Raw genomic sequence first — 12555 nt, 5'->3', positions numbered from 1 at the left:
CATTCTCATCAGAATACTTATTGTCGGATCTCACTCTAAGAAGTACTATGTTGGAGAATTCTTAATGCTGAAGTTTCTAAATGACACCTAACTAATCTAAAAGACACTTCTGTTTCAATTGGACATGAATCCCCTTTTTAAAAATAGCAGGTTTTACGAGTTAACTCTTCCGGCTCCTCTTCTTTCCACACACTTCTCGCGGCGAACAACATTACGTTGACTCATTTGAACCAGGCTGGAAAATGACATCCCTGTCTCTGCCGCTTAGTGCGTCCAGCTCCTGAACAACACCATACCCCTCCGTCTCACACAGCCTCTTTAATGTGTGTACTCCTTTTTCTTTTTTTTAAAAAAGCCGAGTCAAATAACAGCATCCAGCGCTGGCAGGAATCTGAGCTTTCATGAGGATGTTGCAAAGTATTTCTGCCCTCGATCAAATCTCCAAATTCCATTCTGAAACCGACTGTTAGGATAAACTGCTACGGGTTGCTCTGCTTTTAGGGGGAAACCACTATGACCAGACCAGTTAAAGAAGACTTGAACTATTACCATTTTCCCGTCTTTTTCAAATTTAAAAGATACCAAACTGGAAGATAGACGGGTTACGCAAACACCCAGAATGTCTTCTCGTCAAGTTTACACCGTTATCTGTCCATCACATGCCGTGAGGGCCACGGTGTATTCTTGACATGATGCACCGCTCCCCCCCCCCCCCCCCCGGTATCTGTTTGTCTCACTGGGCATCTCACCCTGCTGTCTCTGCGTTGGTGTTGTCATGGAAACAGGCGTGTGACAGGTCCTGGGTGGGCGTGAGGGATGAGCTGTGGGGAAATGGCCAGGTTTTTACAGCGTAGGGAGAGAGGATGGGGGGGGGGGGGGGGAGAGAGAGGAGAGGAGAGACGTCGGAAGCGAGGGCAGAGATGGTTGATGGAGAGCTGAGAGGGCTTCGACATGGAAGAGGAGGAGCCGGATTATTTACTCGCGCTCTGCTTCAAGGCGTGTTGTCATTGTGTTGTTCGGTTGACCTCAAAGCAGCCTCCCCCCAACCCCTCTATCTGTGCTAAGAGTTTAGGTCCCGTCTTCATAACAGCAGCCGGGCACAGGATCTTATTTTGGTTGAACCGTAGAACTGAAATTATCAGAGTACAGCGCTTTGTCATTAAAGAGCTATAACAATGAAGAGAAGTGTTGTCAGATGTAAGCTAAATTACAGTTGTTTGCTGATAAAATTAAGCCCAAATTTGCTCTTTGATAACTTGCACCTTTTTAGTTTTCTCTTGGCAATCGAGAGGTCCAGTCTGCAGTGAGTGGCCGTGGAGGAGTTTGCGTCTCAGAACAATTATTCAGGGACATTTAAGCTCAATATTGGCAAACAAACCCTGTTGAAGTGTCCTTGGCTCGTCCAGGTGGGCTAATTCTCTGTAGCAGTCGGTTTGTGTTAGAGCGATATGATTAGTTGAATCTGTAATGTTTTTGAAAAACTGAGATTTGTAACCTCACACCATGGGCGGCCTCGCGCTCCGCTCCCATGGAGACTCCGAGGATCTTTAGGCTCGCAGGATTTCGGCGGTCCGCGCTCCTCCACTTATGTAGGTCAGCTACAGCGAAGTGCATATCGATCTCCCGAGCCAGATGATATTGTGGCGTCTGCTGCTCATTGCGAAAGAAGGTGCCCTCAGCCAGTTAGGCCTGAGCAGAGGAGACGGCAGAGGTCACATGACTGTGTGACAATGCTTCTGCAGCTGTTTTCCCTTTTTGTTTTGCGAGGCTGGTATCGCTTAGCTGTACAATACGGTAGATCTAATAACTGTTGCTGTTTCTGAAATCGGCACGTCCATTTGTATTCGCGCTTCCCATAGTAATTTACTGATCCGATCGTGGTAATAAATTAAAAAGTACTTATTTAAACATAAAGCGCTTAATGGAAAGGCATAAAAACACACCCGTCCCCTCAAAGAATGATAACGGTAGATCATAAATGTGCAGGATGTTATCCACTTAATTGATACCGTGATAGGAGTTGTGTGTAAAGGTTAGGCAGCGTGGTTTGAAGTCTTAATTTGTGCTTTCCCCTCTGCCACAATGCGTTTGTGGCACTGGCTGCTAGCATCTTTCCCACTGCCCAGGGTGGAATCCTTGGCAGGGAGGGAGGGAGGGAGGGAGGGAGGGGAGAAGTTGGATTGAGCAAGCCGCCCCGGTGGAGTTGGGTGGGTGGTCCAAAAAATATGCAGCGTGAATCTGCCCCTGAGAAAAATCTGGTGCGCCATCTTATTCTGGGTTGGAGGTAAACGGCGGTATCGCCGGCCGGGCCACGCTGGTACGGGATGACGTGTGCAGAGCAGCAGCATTTCTCACTCACTCGTAATAAACCAGAAGAATGTGGGGATTCGGTTTTAGGCTTTTCCTTTCTGTACACATTGTGAGGGTCAAACTCCGACCAGCTTGAGTTCTCTTCTTTCCCCCTCCCTCTCTTTCTCTGTCTTTCGCTCGCTGCTGACTCAGCAATGTTCCCTTACTGACCTATAATATGCTTTTGCTTGCTTTATCTTGGCTGTTTTCAGCACGGTAGGGAATCTCCTCAGCTGACCCGTGTTTCCCGTCCATACTGTACAGTTCAGGAACACGGTAGATTAACATTATGTCTAGATTAAGCACAGCCCCCATCAGCTGAAGTACTTGTTTTCCTTTTATTAATCACAAGAGCATAAAATGTTGCGCAGGTTCACGAGCCTCATATCGCGCCCCGTTAACTCCCACAATTAACCACAAACGGCGGGTGAAACGACCAGTGATAATAGGTGAACATGGCGTGCATGTAATTCAGCTCGACAGGAAGTTACGCGATGGACATGCGGCCGTTGTTTTTCAAGCAAGTAATCTAGCAATAGTTTTCTGAATTAACAATGGACTGAACAGACACTACCTGCTAGTGTGATAGATATATCGTTGGGATGATAATGAATAGATCAAATACAGCCGGTCTCTTTTTTAAATGGGGGTAAGAGGGGGGTAAGAAAGCATGTTTCCACCTTCTCTGAGCAATGAACACGCACTACACGTTTTAGAAATTGAGATGTCATGAACTCACCCACCACACTAAAAGGTAACGATGGTGACTGTTAAGAAGTTAAAGGCCATTCTTGTCCTTGTTAACACAGGGAGATTAATTCCTGGTGTGGAGTTTTCAGAAAGAGTATCTTTAACCTTTTGCTTTTTCCTTTTTTTTTGTATTTCTGAATACCGACATAAAAGATGATAGAACTGAAATTCTACATAATTTATTCACCCCTCTAATAGGACAGCCAAATTACCTATAATTGTCCCGTGTGTGGTGTGTGTTTGTTTGCATGTCAAACCGCTTCCATTCATGCCTTTTTACTCCAGAGATTTGTGGTTTTGGCACCTGATGTGGGCCGTCAAAACAGAACCGCCTCCCATCTCATCTGGCAGTGGAGCGCAAAACAAAGGCCCTGATTGGATAAGAGACTACACAGGAGAGACAGAGCCGTGACGCTACGCTGATGCTACAGAAGCTGACTGGACGGTATCTAAAGGTTCTTGACCCTAAGTAGGAATTAACCACTTTATGAACCACTTATCCAAACCTCTTGGTCCTGAGGAACACACCTGCCACGGCAGAGTTGCAGTGCTGCAGTATATGTTTCATTTGGGTGCAAAAGCTAGAGAGCGAGCTGTGCCCGGCACGTCATTCGGAGTTCCTTCTATTGTAGTTGGATACAGAGCTGCTACTGTAGTTGGATATCTCTGCCGTGTACCGTGTGTTTTTTGCGTCTATACCACCGGGCTTTCCACAAGGATACGGATTAGTCAGCCAGTGGGTTCTAATGTCACCGCCGTGCCATCTTATGGAATATAGAGTATTATTAAAAAGGAAAATTAGGTTTCTTGTGCGTTTTTAGCCCACACAGTCTATACATAGCTATGGCTGTTTTAAAACCATGTCTATTCCTGACGGATCTAACTTTTGTAATCGGGATTCCTTAGTCGTGATTTATTGAAACCTTCGCTGTAAGGTTTAATGTGTTTTATTTAGAAACATTAATGCACTCTTATTTAAAGGTAAATAAAGATTTTAAGGGAAACATGTTTTTGATCCCAAATCCCAAGCCTGTGTTTTGTTTTTAAATTAAATGATTTATACAATAATCTATGCTAAAAATAACATGCGAGTCACTTTACTCACGCCATGTGAATCTGCTAAATCAACTCAACTTCTAATAATCTTCGTTAGCCATCTTATCTTCACAATCACCACTGGTCATATTACTGCAGGACATTCCATTACATTCTTCTTTCATAATATTTGGGGCATCTGACATCAGTTTGCATAATTGTTCAATGGCAAGAAATACAAAAGTGTTGGACATTGTTTTTATTGTAAAACAACCGCCTATATCTTCCTCATATGGCATGGGCCTGCTACTGTGGCGTAGTTTCCTGTTTGGCTGGACTTGAATGAGTAGCTGTTTGGGAAGCTCTGCTACACCATCGTGTAAGGGATGCACATGACGAGCAGCCAGACATGCCACTGTGTCTGACACGAAGACCAGAGTCCCGTCTGACCTGGCAGGGTTTCATCAGTGGTCAGTGTGCTAGATAAGATGGAAGCACGGGAGTGTGCTTGTCATTTGTTTAATACCTTATTCTGGAGACGCCTCAACAGATTTACTTTATGGGTGTTATTATTATTATTATCAGTTATTTCACAAAATGCTCAAACTGAAAAAAACATAATTTGAGCTATTATTCGTAACTCTGTCTCTCTTTCTCAGTCAAGGTTTAAATAACCGTTGTTGTGGGGTCTGCCTGACCCGGTTGTCACTGAGCGGTTAAGCGGGGGGGGCTGTGAAAAGGGAGAGAAGGCTGCTTCCCTTTGCTCTTTTGCTCTGTCTGGTCCAATTACATGTTCTACTGTCAGAGCGGCAGCGCTCTTAATCAGGTAATGCCGGGGTTTAAAGTCATCCCCTGCAACGTCCTCTGCAGATTATTACCCGTCTCACACGTTGGTTCAGTAAGCAGAAGAACCCTATGCACTTCTTTCTTGCTTCCTAATTTAAATCTGATTCGATCCACTTGTATTTAGTTGCGTTTTGCAGATTCGTCAGACACTGTGTGCGCGTTTGCTGTGAGTCTGAGCGTCGGCCCGTCACATTGTCTCAAGCCTTCGGCTGATGAAGTGACACAGTTGTGTCTGCTGATCTCCTTATCCCGAGTCTGCTTTCCACTGTACGGCCTCAGGCCTCCACGGGAACTAATTCCATACAAACTGTGACCCGCTATAAAAGATGGTGGACACACAGGCACAATAGATGTGCATTTGACATGCAGACGAGTCACAAGATGAGCTTCAAATCTTAAAAGCATGCCGTGTACAAAGATTGATCCCTTCTCTCTCTCTAACTCTGCATTTCCATGGCTCTTTGAGCTAGTAGCTACTTACATTTGCTGTCTCTTGTCATTACGACTCACCTTTTTTTTTATTATCTAATGTCGGTAAGTGCACGTGTGTGTTCACTGTCCCTGAGGTCACAGCTGAAGGAACTGGATGTTATTTGAGCAACAGGTGTGACGATAACAGGGTCGCCTTGCCCCTTGCCCCTGATGTTGCACATCCGAGCAGCCCATTGAAATCTGTGCCAAAGTGTATTAAATGCGTTCTTTATGGGAGGGTATCTGTGTATGTCGATGTCACTAAAGCTACAGGATTTGTAGTACAAATCGTTGGCAGCCCTCTTCTTCCTAACCCTCTTTGCATCGATGGTGAAAGAAGATATACAAATTTGTATTTGATAGCGACTGTCTGGTTGAGAGAGAGAGTGAGTGTGACGATGAGTATGAAGTTAGCAGTAACGTATCAATGAACTTAATGCAGTGCGTTTACAGTTCATTTGTCGGTGAATAAATGCTACAACTTGCATCAAGACAAGTTCATATGTCTTGCTTGCTGTCTGCTGATTGTAGTTTAAGGAGTTAGCCTCAGGCTAGCAGCAACAGCGGCCCGGGCTCACTTAAAACCTTCTGCCTACGAGCGCCCCCCAATTGGGGGGCGCTCAGGCTCAGAGCCCCTCAAATCAAATGCGGAAAATAGAATGATTATTAGCCAGTAGTGTGGACACGGCCACTTTTTTTTTTTGGATGAAATAGCAACGTGTGGACAACAACATCATATAAGTCACTTCTTATACACTCCAAAGACAACTATAGGCTACTCATATAAGTAAAAAAATATCGTGGCATAAAAGCACCAAATCCGGGCCAGAAATCGGCGTTATGAGTACCTCAAATTAATGTTTGTACCCTCATGCTAACGGCTACCCAGTCATACAAAGCATGTAATAGCATTAGCACACGTGGCGGAACACGTAACTAACTTTTGTTTTACGATCCGTAGAAGCACTAAACAGTTGTGAGTGATCAAACGTACCTTCATGCTGAACTCCGCCGAAAAAAATCGTAGGTATGCGCCCAAGTTTTATGAAAATATGGATAATAACGTCGCCGAATTTCCGTTCCAAAGCTGTAGTCATTGTTGCCAACTGCATACTGTTGACTTCCGACTTGTTTCCAGAATAAGAGCGGTCAAGGGGGCTTGGGCGAGTGGTCAGACTGCCTGCGACCGGAAATTTCCGCCGGGGTACACGCGTCACTTCTGGCAACTTTATTGTATGAAATCTTTTGACGATCACCACCAAACTTGGCATGGGTCTTCCTCAGACTGTGACGCGTCGAAGGAGGGGTTGTTTTTGGAAATCGACCGAGGATAGGCTGAGATCCAGCCACCTACACACACATGAAATGAGAAAATCCTACAGATGACAGCCAAAACTGGCTCTGATGATGTTATGAATATGATTCCTATTATCTGTATTTGGATGTATTGAATCATATGAGTGATAAAGAAAGTGAAATATATAGTTATATAGTGTATAAAAGTACAATGTAAGAGCTGCAACAGCTGGTTCGAAAATGATGACCTCGCCTGACCCCTTTGTACTAAAACCTCTTATTATTCACTTTATTCCACTTTATTCAACTTTAACCATTTTTTAATAACTACTGATCAGTTATGCTATGACTTGGGAAAGTTTTAGGGATCAAACTGCATTATTTCAATAACCTTTTATCAATGAAAGTGCATTTTTTCCAGGCGGAGCTGAATGTTTTCAATTTCAGCTGTGTAATCTCTTATTTTTCTATATTAACCAGTAACATATACAAAATATTTACACAATTCAACACATCTCACAAGTGTTACCAGTATTCTAGCATCAAAATGATTAAAATAGACCTTGTAGTTTGGGTAGTGTACTCAAAAGAATAGGAGTATGCAATTTTCGAGCAGGGGGCTAAAAATAGGCCTAGTAGTTAAAAGGTTTTAAGTGGGCTGACCTTTGAGATGAACCAGCTGTTGTCATTTTAGCGACGAGCCGTTCCTCTGAGTTTTGCTCAGCTTTTTGAAAAAATAGTTTGCGTAATATTAACTGATGGCATTAATCGGTCGAGATTATTACTGTCGGTTAATAATCAACATCCCTAATGACAATGCTTCCACTTTCAGGCTAAAGAGGAGGATTTATAGATAAAATATACGCTCACTCATTTTCAGGTAAAAATGATAAACGTAAGAGTTAAGAGAACAGTTGGTGTGTTTTTTTCACATCTTAAAGAATATATATATATATAGATATGTATCAAGGTGTTCCTGATCATGGGTATCGTTGCTCTGCTTTAAAGCTGTACAGTTAAACATCTCCCCAGAAAGAAACCCGTACAACCACATTCCTGTCATTCTGCTGTTGAGCGTCACCACTGACGTTTATGGGTGTCGAGTGCCTTGTTCTTGGGCTTCCCAACACACAACTGAGGCTGTACGTTTCAGAGTGCTACGGCCAGTCTATCGGTTTAAACCTGCTGCTTATAACACAATACTTCTTAACCTATAAGCTGTCACAAGCCCCGTTTGTGGCGAAACATGTATACATGGAGGAAATCCTAATCTGATTATGGGATTTACCACACCTCCCAGTTGCTCTTATGTGAACCAAAATCAATTGATTATTGGTTGGGATGAGGGTCTTGACCAGACCTTGGTGTAACTAGAGCTACACAGCCAGGTGTTTTCATTAGAACGGACATCAGCCCTGATTCTTATAGGATTGAAGGCCATTATTGGGCCCCTCAAAAGGCACCAAGTAGCGGCTCCATTGGTGTTTAGCCTTTCGGCGACCTGGCCCATTACGGTCAATTTCTAGCACATGAACCATCTACCCTTTGTGTGCCATCTCAATCTGATTATCCGGATCATTAGCATTGTTAGCTCAGATGGAGCCCATTGCCAACTCTGGGAGAAAGAAGGGATTACAACGACACCCAAGGTTTGGCTTCAGGCAGCGTTTCCGCTCACATCCCATGATCAATCCGCTGCTGTCAAAAGACTTTTTTTTTATTTTTTATTTTTTATTGATGGCAGTGTAGCACATTCAAAGCTGCATGAACTTGGAAATATGTTGTGGTTATTCAGTCACTCAGTGTGTTTTTGTTCAGTTTCGCAGTTCACGTCATCATTTAGTTTTGTCCCAACATTAACAATAATGTGAGCTTTTGGGCTGAATTATGAAACTGCCTGTTACCAGTTACAGTTTAAAGGGCTGCACTCTGTTTAATGGGAGCTTGAACTTTTAACCTGATGATCTTTGACCTCCTTTAAATACAAACAGATGTGAAATACTCCCATGATCCCGAGAAGGTGTATACGTTTAGTGTGGTTTTTTTTTTCTTCTTTTGCTTCATTTATTTTTGTGACTTTTCATATTTGTACTTCACTATGATTTACAAGTAGCCGTATTGATTGTGTCACGCCAGCATTCTAGGTAACATGAAACTCGATTAATGTTGCCGCTGAGGCTCAGTGACAGTCTTGGCAGGGTGGTGTGTTTTTGTTTAGGTTCCGCCGTGTGTCATTCAGCGCTTCCGTGCCAAGCATAATAGCCCGTCAAGGAAGGGAAAGCTCCGCAGGTCTTTCCTGAGAACTTCTTCTGTACCAGTGTGTGTTTGGCGATGTGCACGCGAACTTCTAATGGGACTCGCCACTGGTCTTGGATCACACCGCTCTCATACTGTGAACCTTGCTCATACTGACTCGCATGGAGCATTACACCTGCATATAAAAGTATGTTCATCGATAACGCACCAACAGTCGGTAAAATGACCTCAGTTTTACTTGCTCAACAACATTTTTCTAACTACCTTTGATTAAATACTTCCTGTTGTATCGCTGAATCATTTTATGAGAGGAATCACTATCATTAAGTGGATCTTCTTACCAATTACATTTCTAAACAAGGAAAAGATCTGTCAGCAGGAAGTGTTTTGATCCAGTTTGGCGATTTGAAAAAAAAAAAAAAAAAAGACTACTGTTCAACTAGCTCAACGGAGTGTTTTCACACTTCTGCCTTGTTCTGCCACTCAGTCCACAGATCAAGGGCCGGACCGAGCATGTGACGGCATTAAAGCTCAGAGGAAATTCCTCCAAAGGATGAGAACTGAGAGTTATGCAGGAAAAGTAAAAGAGGAAGGTGGAGTTGAGAAACGCAGAGTTATGAAATTGCATAAAAATTAGGTCGAAACATATCAGCTATTTTATACTTTTGCCATACTTAATGTTTAATCTTATATAGATTTTTTTTTTTTAAAAGAGTTTTTGTCAAGATTCCATATTCAAACTGTACATGTGGTTACCTTTGGCTATTTGAGTGAATGTGTAGCAGCAGTTTCAGAACGCTGACTATCACCTCTCCGCATGGCTTCGGGTCAATAGGGGAGTTGGTTTACTCTCCGGTTATGTCAGAACATGACGTCACGTGAGTGCATTCCTCAGCTGGCTCACTTTGGCAGGTATTTGGGAGAAGTCGCCCAGGCCAAAGAGGGGGGCTGGCAGGCTCTCCCTTCATCCGGCTGCATGTAGAACGAGACGAGCACTTCCTCAGGGGCCGTTCATTGGGAGCTTCTTCCATCATAGTCCTTTTCTTTGAGTTACCAGTTGCATTTTCTAATTATCCAAATGGGAATATCATTAAAAATTTAAACTTTTCTCCCGTCTAATTAATTGTGTTCCATGATTAAAAAAAGACACGATGTAATAGGCTTTGAGGTCCCCGAGGAGATGGAACGACTTGCAGCTCCATGCTAACTTAATGCAGACAGTTGGCACCAGATGAGATGACTTGTTGAGAGTTTGAAGCACATTAACAGTTAGCTTGAGTTTCACATTTTGGTGCACATAGTTTGGCTTTGTGTTATGTTGACTTATAATACAAAAGTACAGCATTTTGTGTTGAAGTAACTGTTTTCTTTCTAATTCACTATTGTGTGTGCGTGTGTGGGTGTGTAGTGAAACTCATGAGTCAGTGAGGCTCGGCTGTGAGAACTCCCAGTATGATTTGTAATATGCTGTTCTGTAGCATTACTTTGTTGTGATCATTTTTCTACGCAGCTGTTGAGCCGATTACACAGTAGGAGTTTACAGTAGTTTTGCTTCTTGTGCAAATTAATGATTAAACATGGACGGCATGCGGTTCAATATTTTATTTTTTTTTGGACTTTTGTGATGAGCCCTCCATGGGAGCTGTCCATGTCTTCAGTGTGTGGGGAGTGGTGTTACTGTGGGCTGGTGTTGTTTACAAAATATGGCTGATTTTGAAGCATTGTGATTACATTACAGCGAATAAAATAAATGCAAACACAAAAGCATCAAAATTGTCTAATATGGTTAGGGTTAGGGTTAGGGTTGCAACAACTTTTTAATTTTAAACGATTAATCATGACAGTAAATGAATTGATAATGATAACAAATGTTAGTTGTAGCCCTAAATATATTCTTATATCTTCACTTGTCATTATGTAACTAGAGTACAGAAATGGCCCAGTACAAACTTAAAGCCTTCCTTTACTGTACACTGTTGTACCATGGTAGTGAGAGTTGTACTGATGTACACCGTGTACTGTACTGTTATTTCTCTCAGCAGGGACACGTGGACGATGCTTAAAGGTTTCGCAGCATTACCGTCTTGCAGCAATGGCCTGAGGGACTCTCTGGACTGAAACCAAGGTGAGAAGCAACGCCAGCTCTCTTTTACACGTGCTGTGCAATGTGTCAAACAGACACTCCAGCCCAAACACACAATGTACAGGTGATGCAAACTCTTTTATCGTAGCTCATAAAGAAGAGATTAGACTTGTGTGTGTGTGGATGGAAACAATCCAACGTGTCTCTTCTGCAGTGGCTGTTTTTTATTGGCTCGCGTCTCCAGCTGGGATAACTGTTTCCTGTACATGATCTGAATTCTCGGCAGTTTGTGGCTGATTTGGCTTCTTTTTTTTTTCTTTTTTTTTTAAGGGAAGCGCTTTAATGGTGGTTTGAAAATGAAAATCTCAAAGCATTTTCCACTGTCATCAGATAAGCAACATCGTGAGAACTTTGTTTGCTGGTCAGAATTCGGTTTTAAACAATGATTAGGTTTCGTCTGCTTAATTCTCCCCCCCAAGTTCTTGCCTGACTTTTTGTCAAAGTTAGAGTTGCTTCTGATCCAGAAGTTCCGTTGGTCTGCAGTATTCATGTGCGGAGAAAGAAGAAGGAAGAAAAAAAAGCTCCACTCTTTCATCAACCACCATTCTCTCTGTGAGGTTATTTACTCTACAGGTTAAAGTTCAGATGGTGGCTACAATGTGTCTTTTAGGATTACTGCATTGCCGGCAGTTCTTACAAAACCATATTTGAGTGGACTCAAAATAATAGTTTGCGTTAGCCGAGTTTGGTTGCAGTTAGTTCAAATGGACTTTAGTTCACTGAGCATTTGTACTGCTGTATCAGGATGTGTGCACCTTTTTTTGTGGTCAAGTGCAAAATACTTTCTTTTTTTCTTGCCGTATTTATATTTTCCTACATAATATAGCTGACGCAGTGCACTCGTAGGTCAAAGTTGACCTGCAGTTAAAAAACAGATAAAGTTAATTCAATTTCCTATAGCGTCCTGCAGTGCTTTTTATAATGTCTGTTGAGGATTGAGTGTCATGAACGATATGCAGACGTTTGAATGTGTTCTTATGTCAGCAGCATCACTTTAGAGGCAATAGGGCAACCTTAAAATTGCTATTTAGACTCTCAGTATGGAGGGATCATTAATTGAAACTGTTTCGGTTCAGAGAAGAGTTTCCAGTGTTTTAACAGAACTCAACGAGGTGTTTGACGTCTAGGAAACCCAGAGCCACGGTCCAAAATTTACTTTTTGCCTTCCCGGCCAAGGTGGCTGCTCGACGAAAACATTTACTGCCCAGGCAGATTTTTTATTTTTTTTTTTACCAGCCAAAGATATTAATGTTTTTTTTTTTATTCTGTTGTAGCATGTTCAGTTTTCTTCAGACGGTTCATTTCACGGCGGTAGTGACGGGCACACGTGGACGGGGCTGGACGTCCGGTAAAAACTTTAGGGATTTTTTTTTTTTTTCCTCTGGATTGAAGTGACGGTAATCTCTATA

The 12555-nt window shown here is 42.6% G+C and overlaps 1 protein-coding gene across 9 annotated transcripts in view; it reads left to right on the top strand.

Annotated features, from left to right (window-relative positions):
- The window catches only part of ncoa2 (nuclear receptor coactivator 2), a 50417-nt gene that overhangs the window by 3317 nt on the left and 34545 nt on the right, over window positions 1-12555 (top strand). For 6 of the 9 annotated variants that reach the window (XM_076080688.1, XM_076080691.1, XM_076080690.1 and 3 more), the window contains exon 2: window positions 11043-11128. The gene's annotated coding sequence lies outside the window, so the exon portion shown is untranslated. Of the gene's footprint in view, window positions 1-2958; window positions 3569-11042; window positions 11129-12555 lie in introns of those variants that run through there. The other 3 variants (XM_076080682.1, XM_076080686.1, XM_076080687.1) reach the window with 2 other exon arrangements.

The sequence above is a fragment of the Anarhichas minor genome, unplaced genomic scaffold (assembly GCF_050575085.1).
Source record: "Anarhichas minor isolate MPS153535 unplaced genomic scaffold, ASM5057508v1 ptg000074l, whole genome shotgun sequence".
NCBI classification, from domain to species: Eukaryota; Metazoa; Chordata; class Actinopteri; order Perciformes; family Anarhichadidae; genus Anarhichas; species Anarhichas minor.
This window is presented reverse-complemented; position numbering and strand designations above follow the sequence as displayed.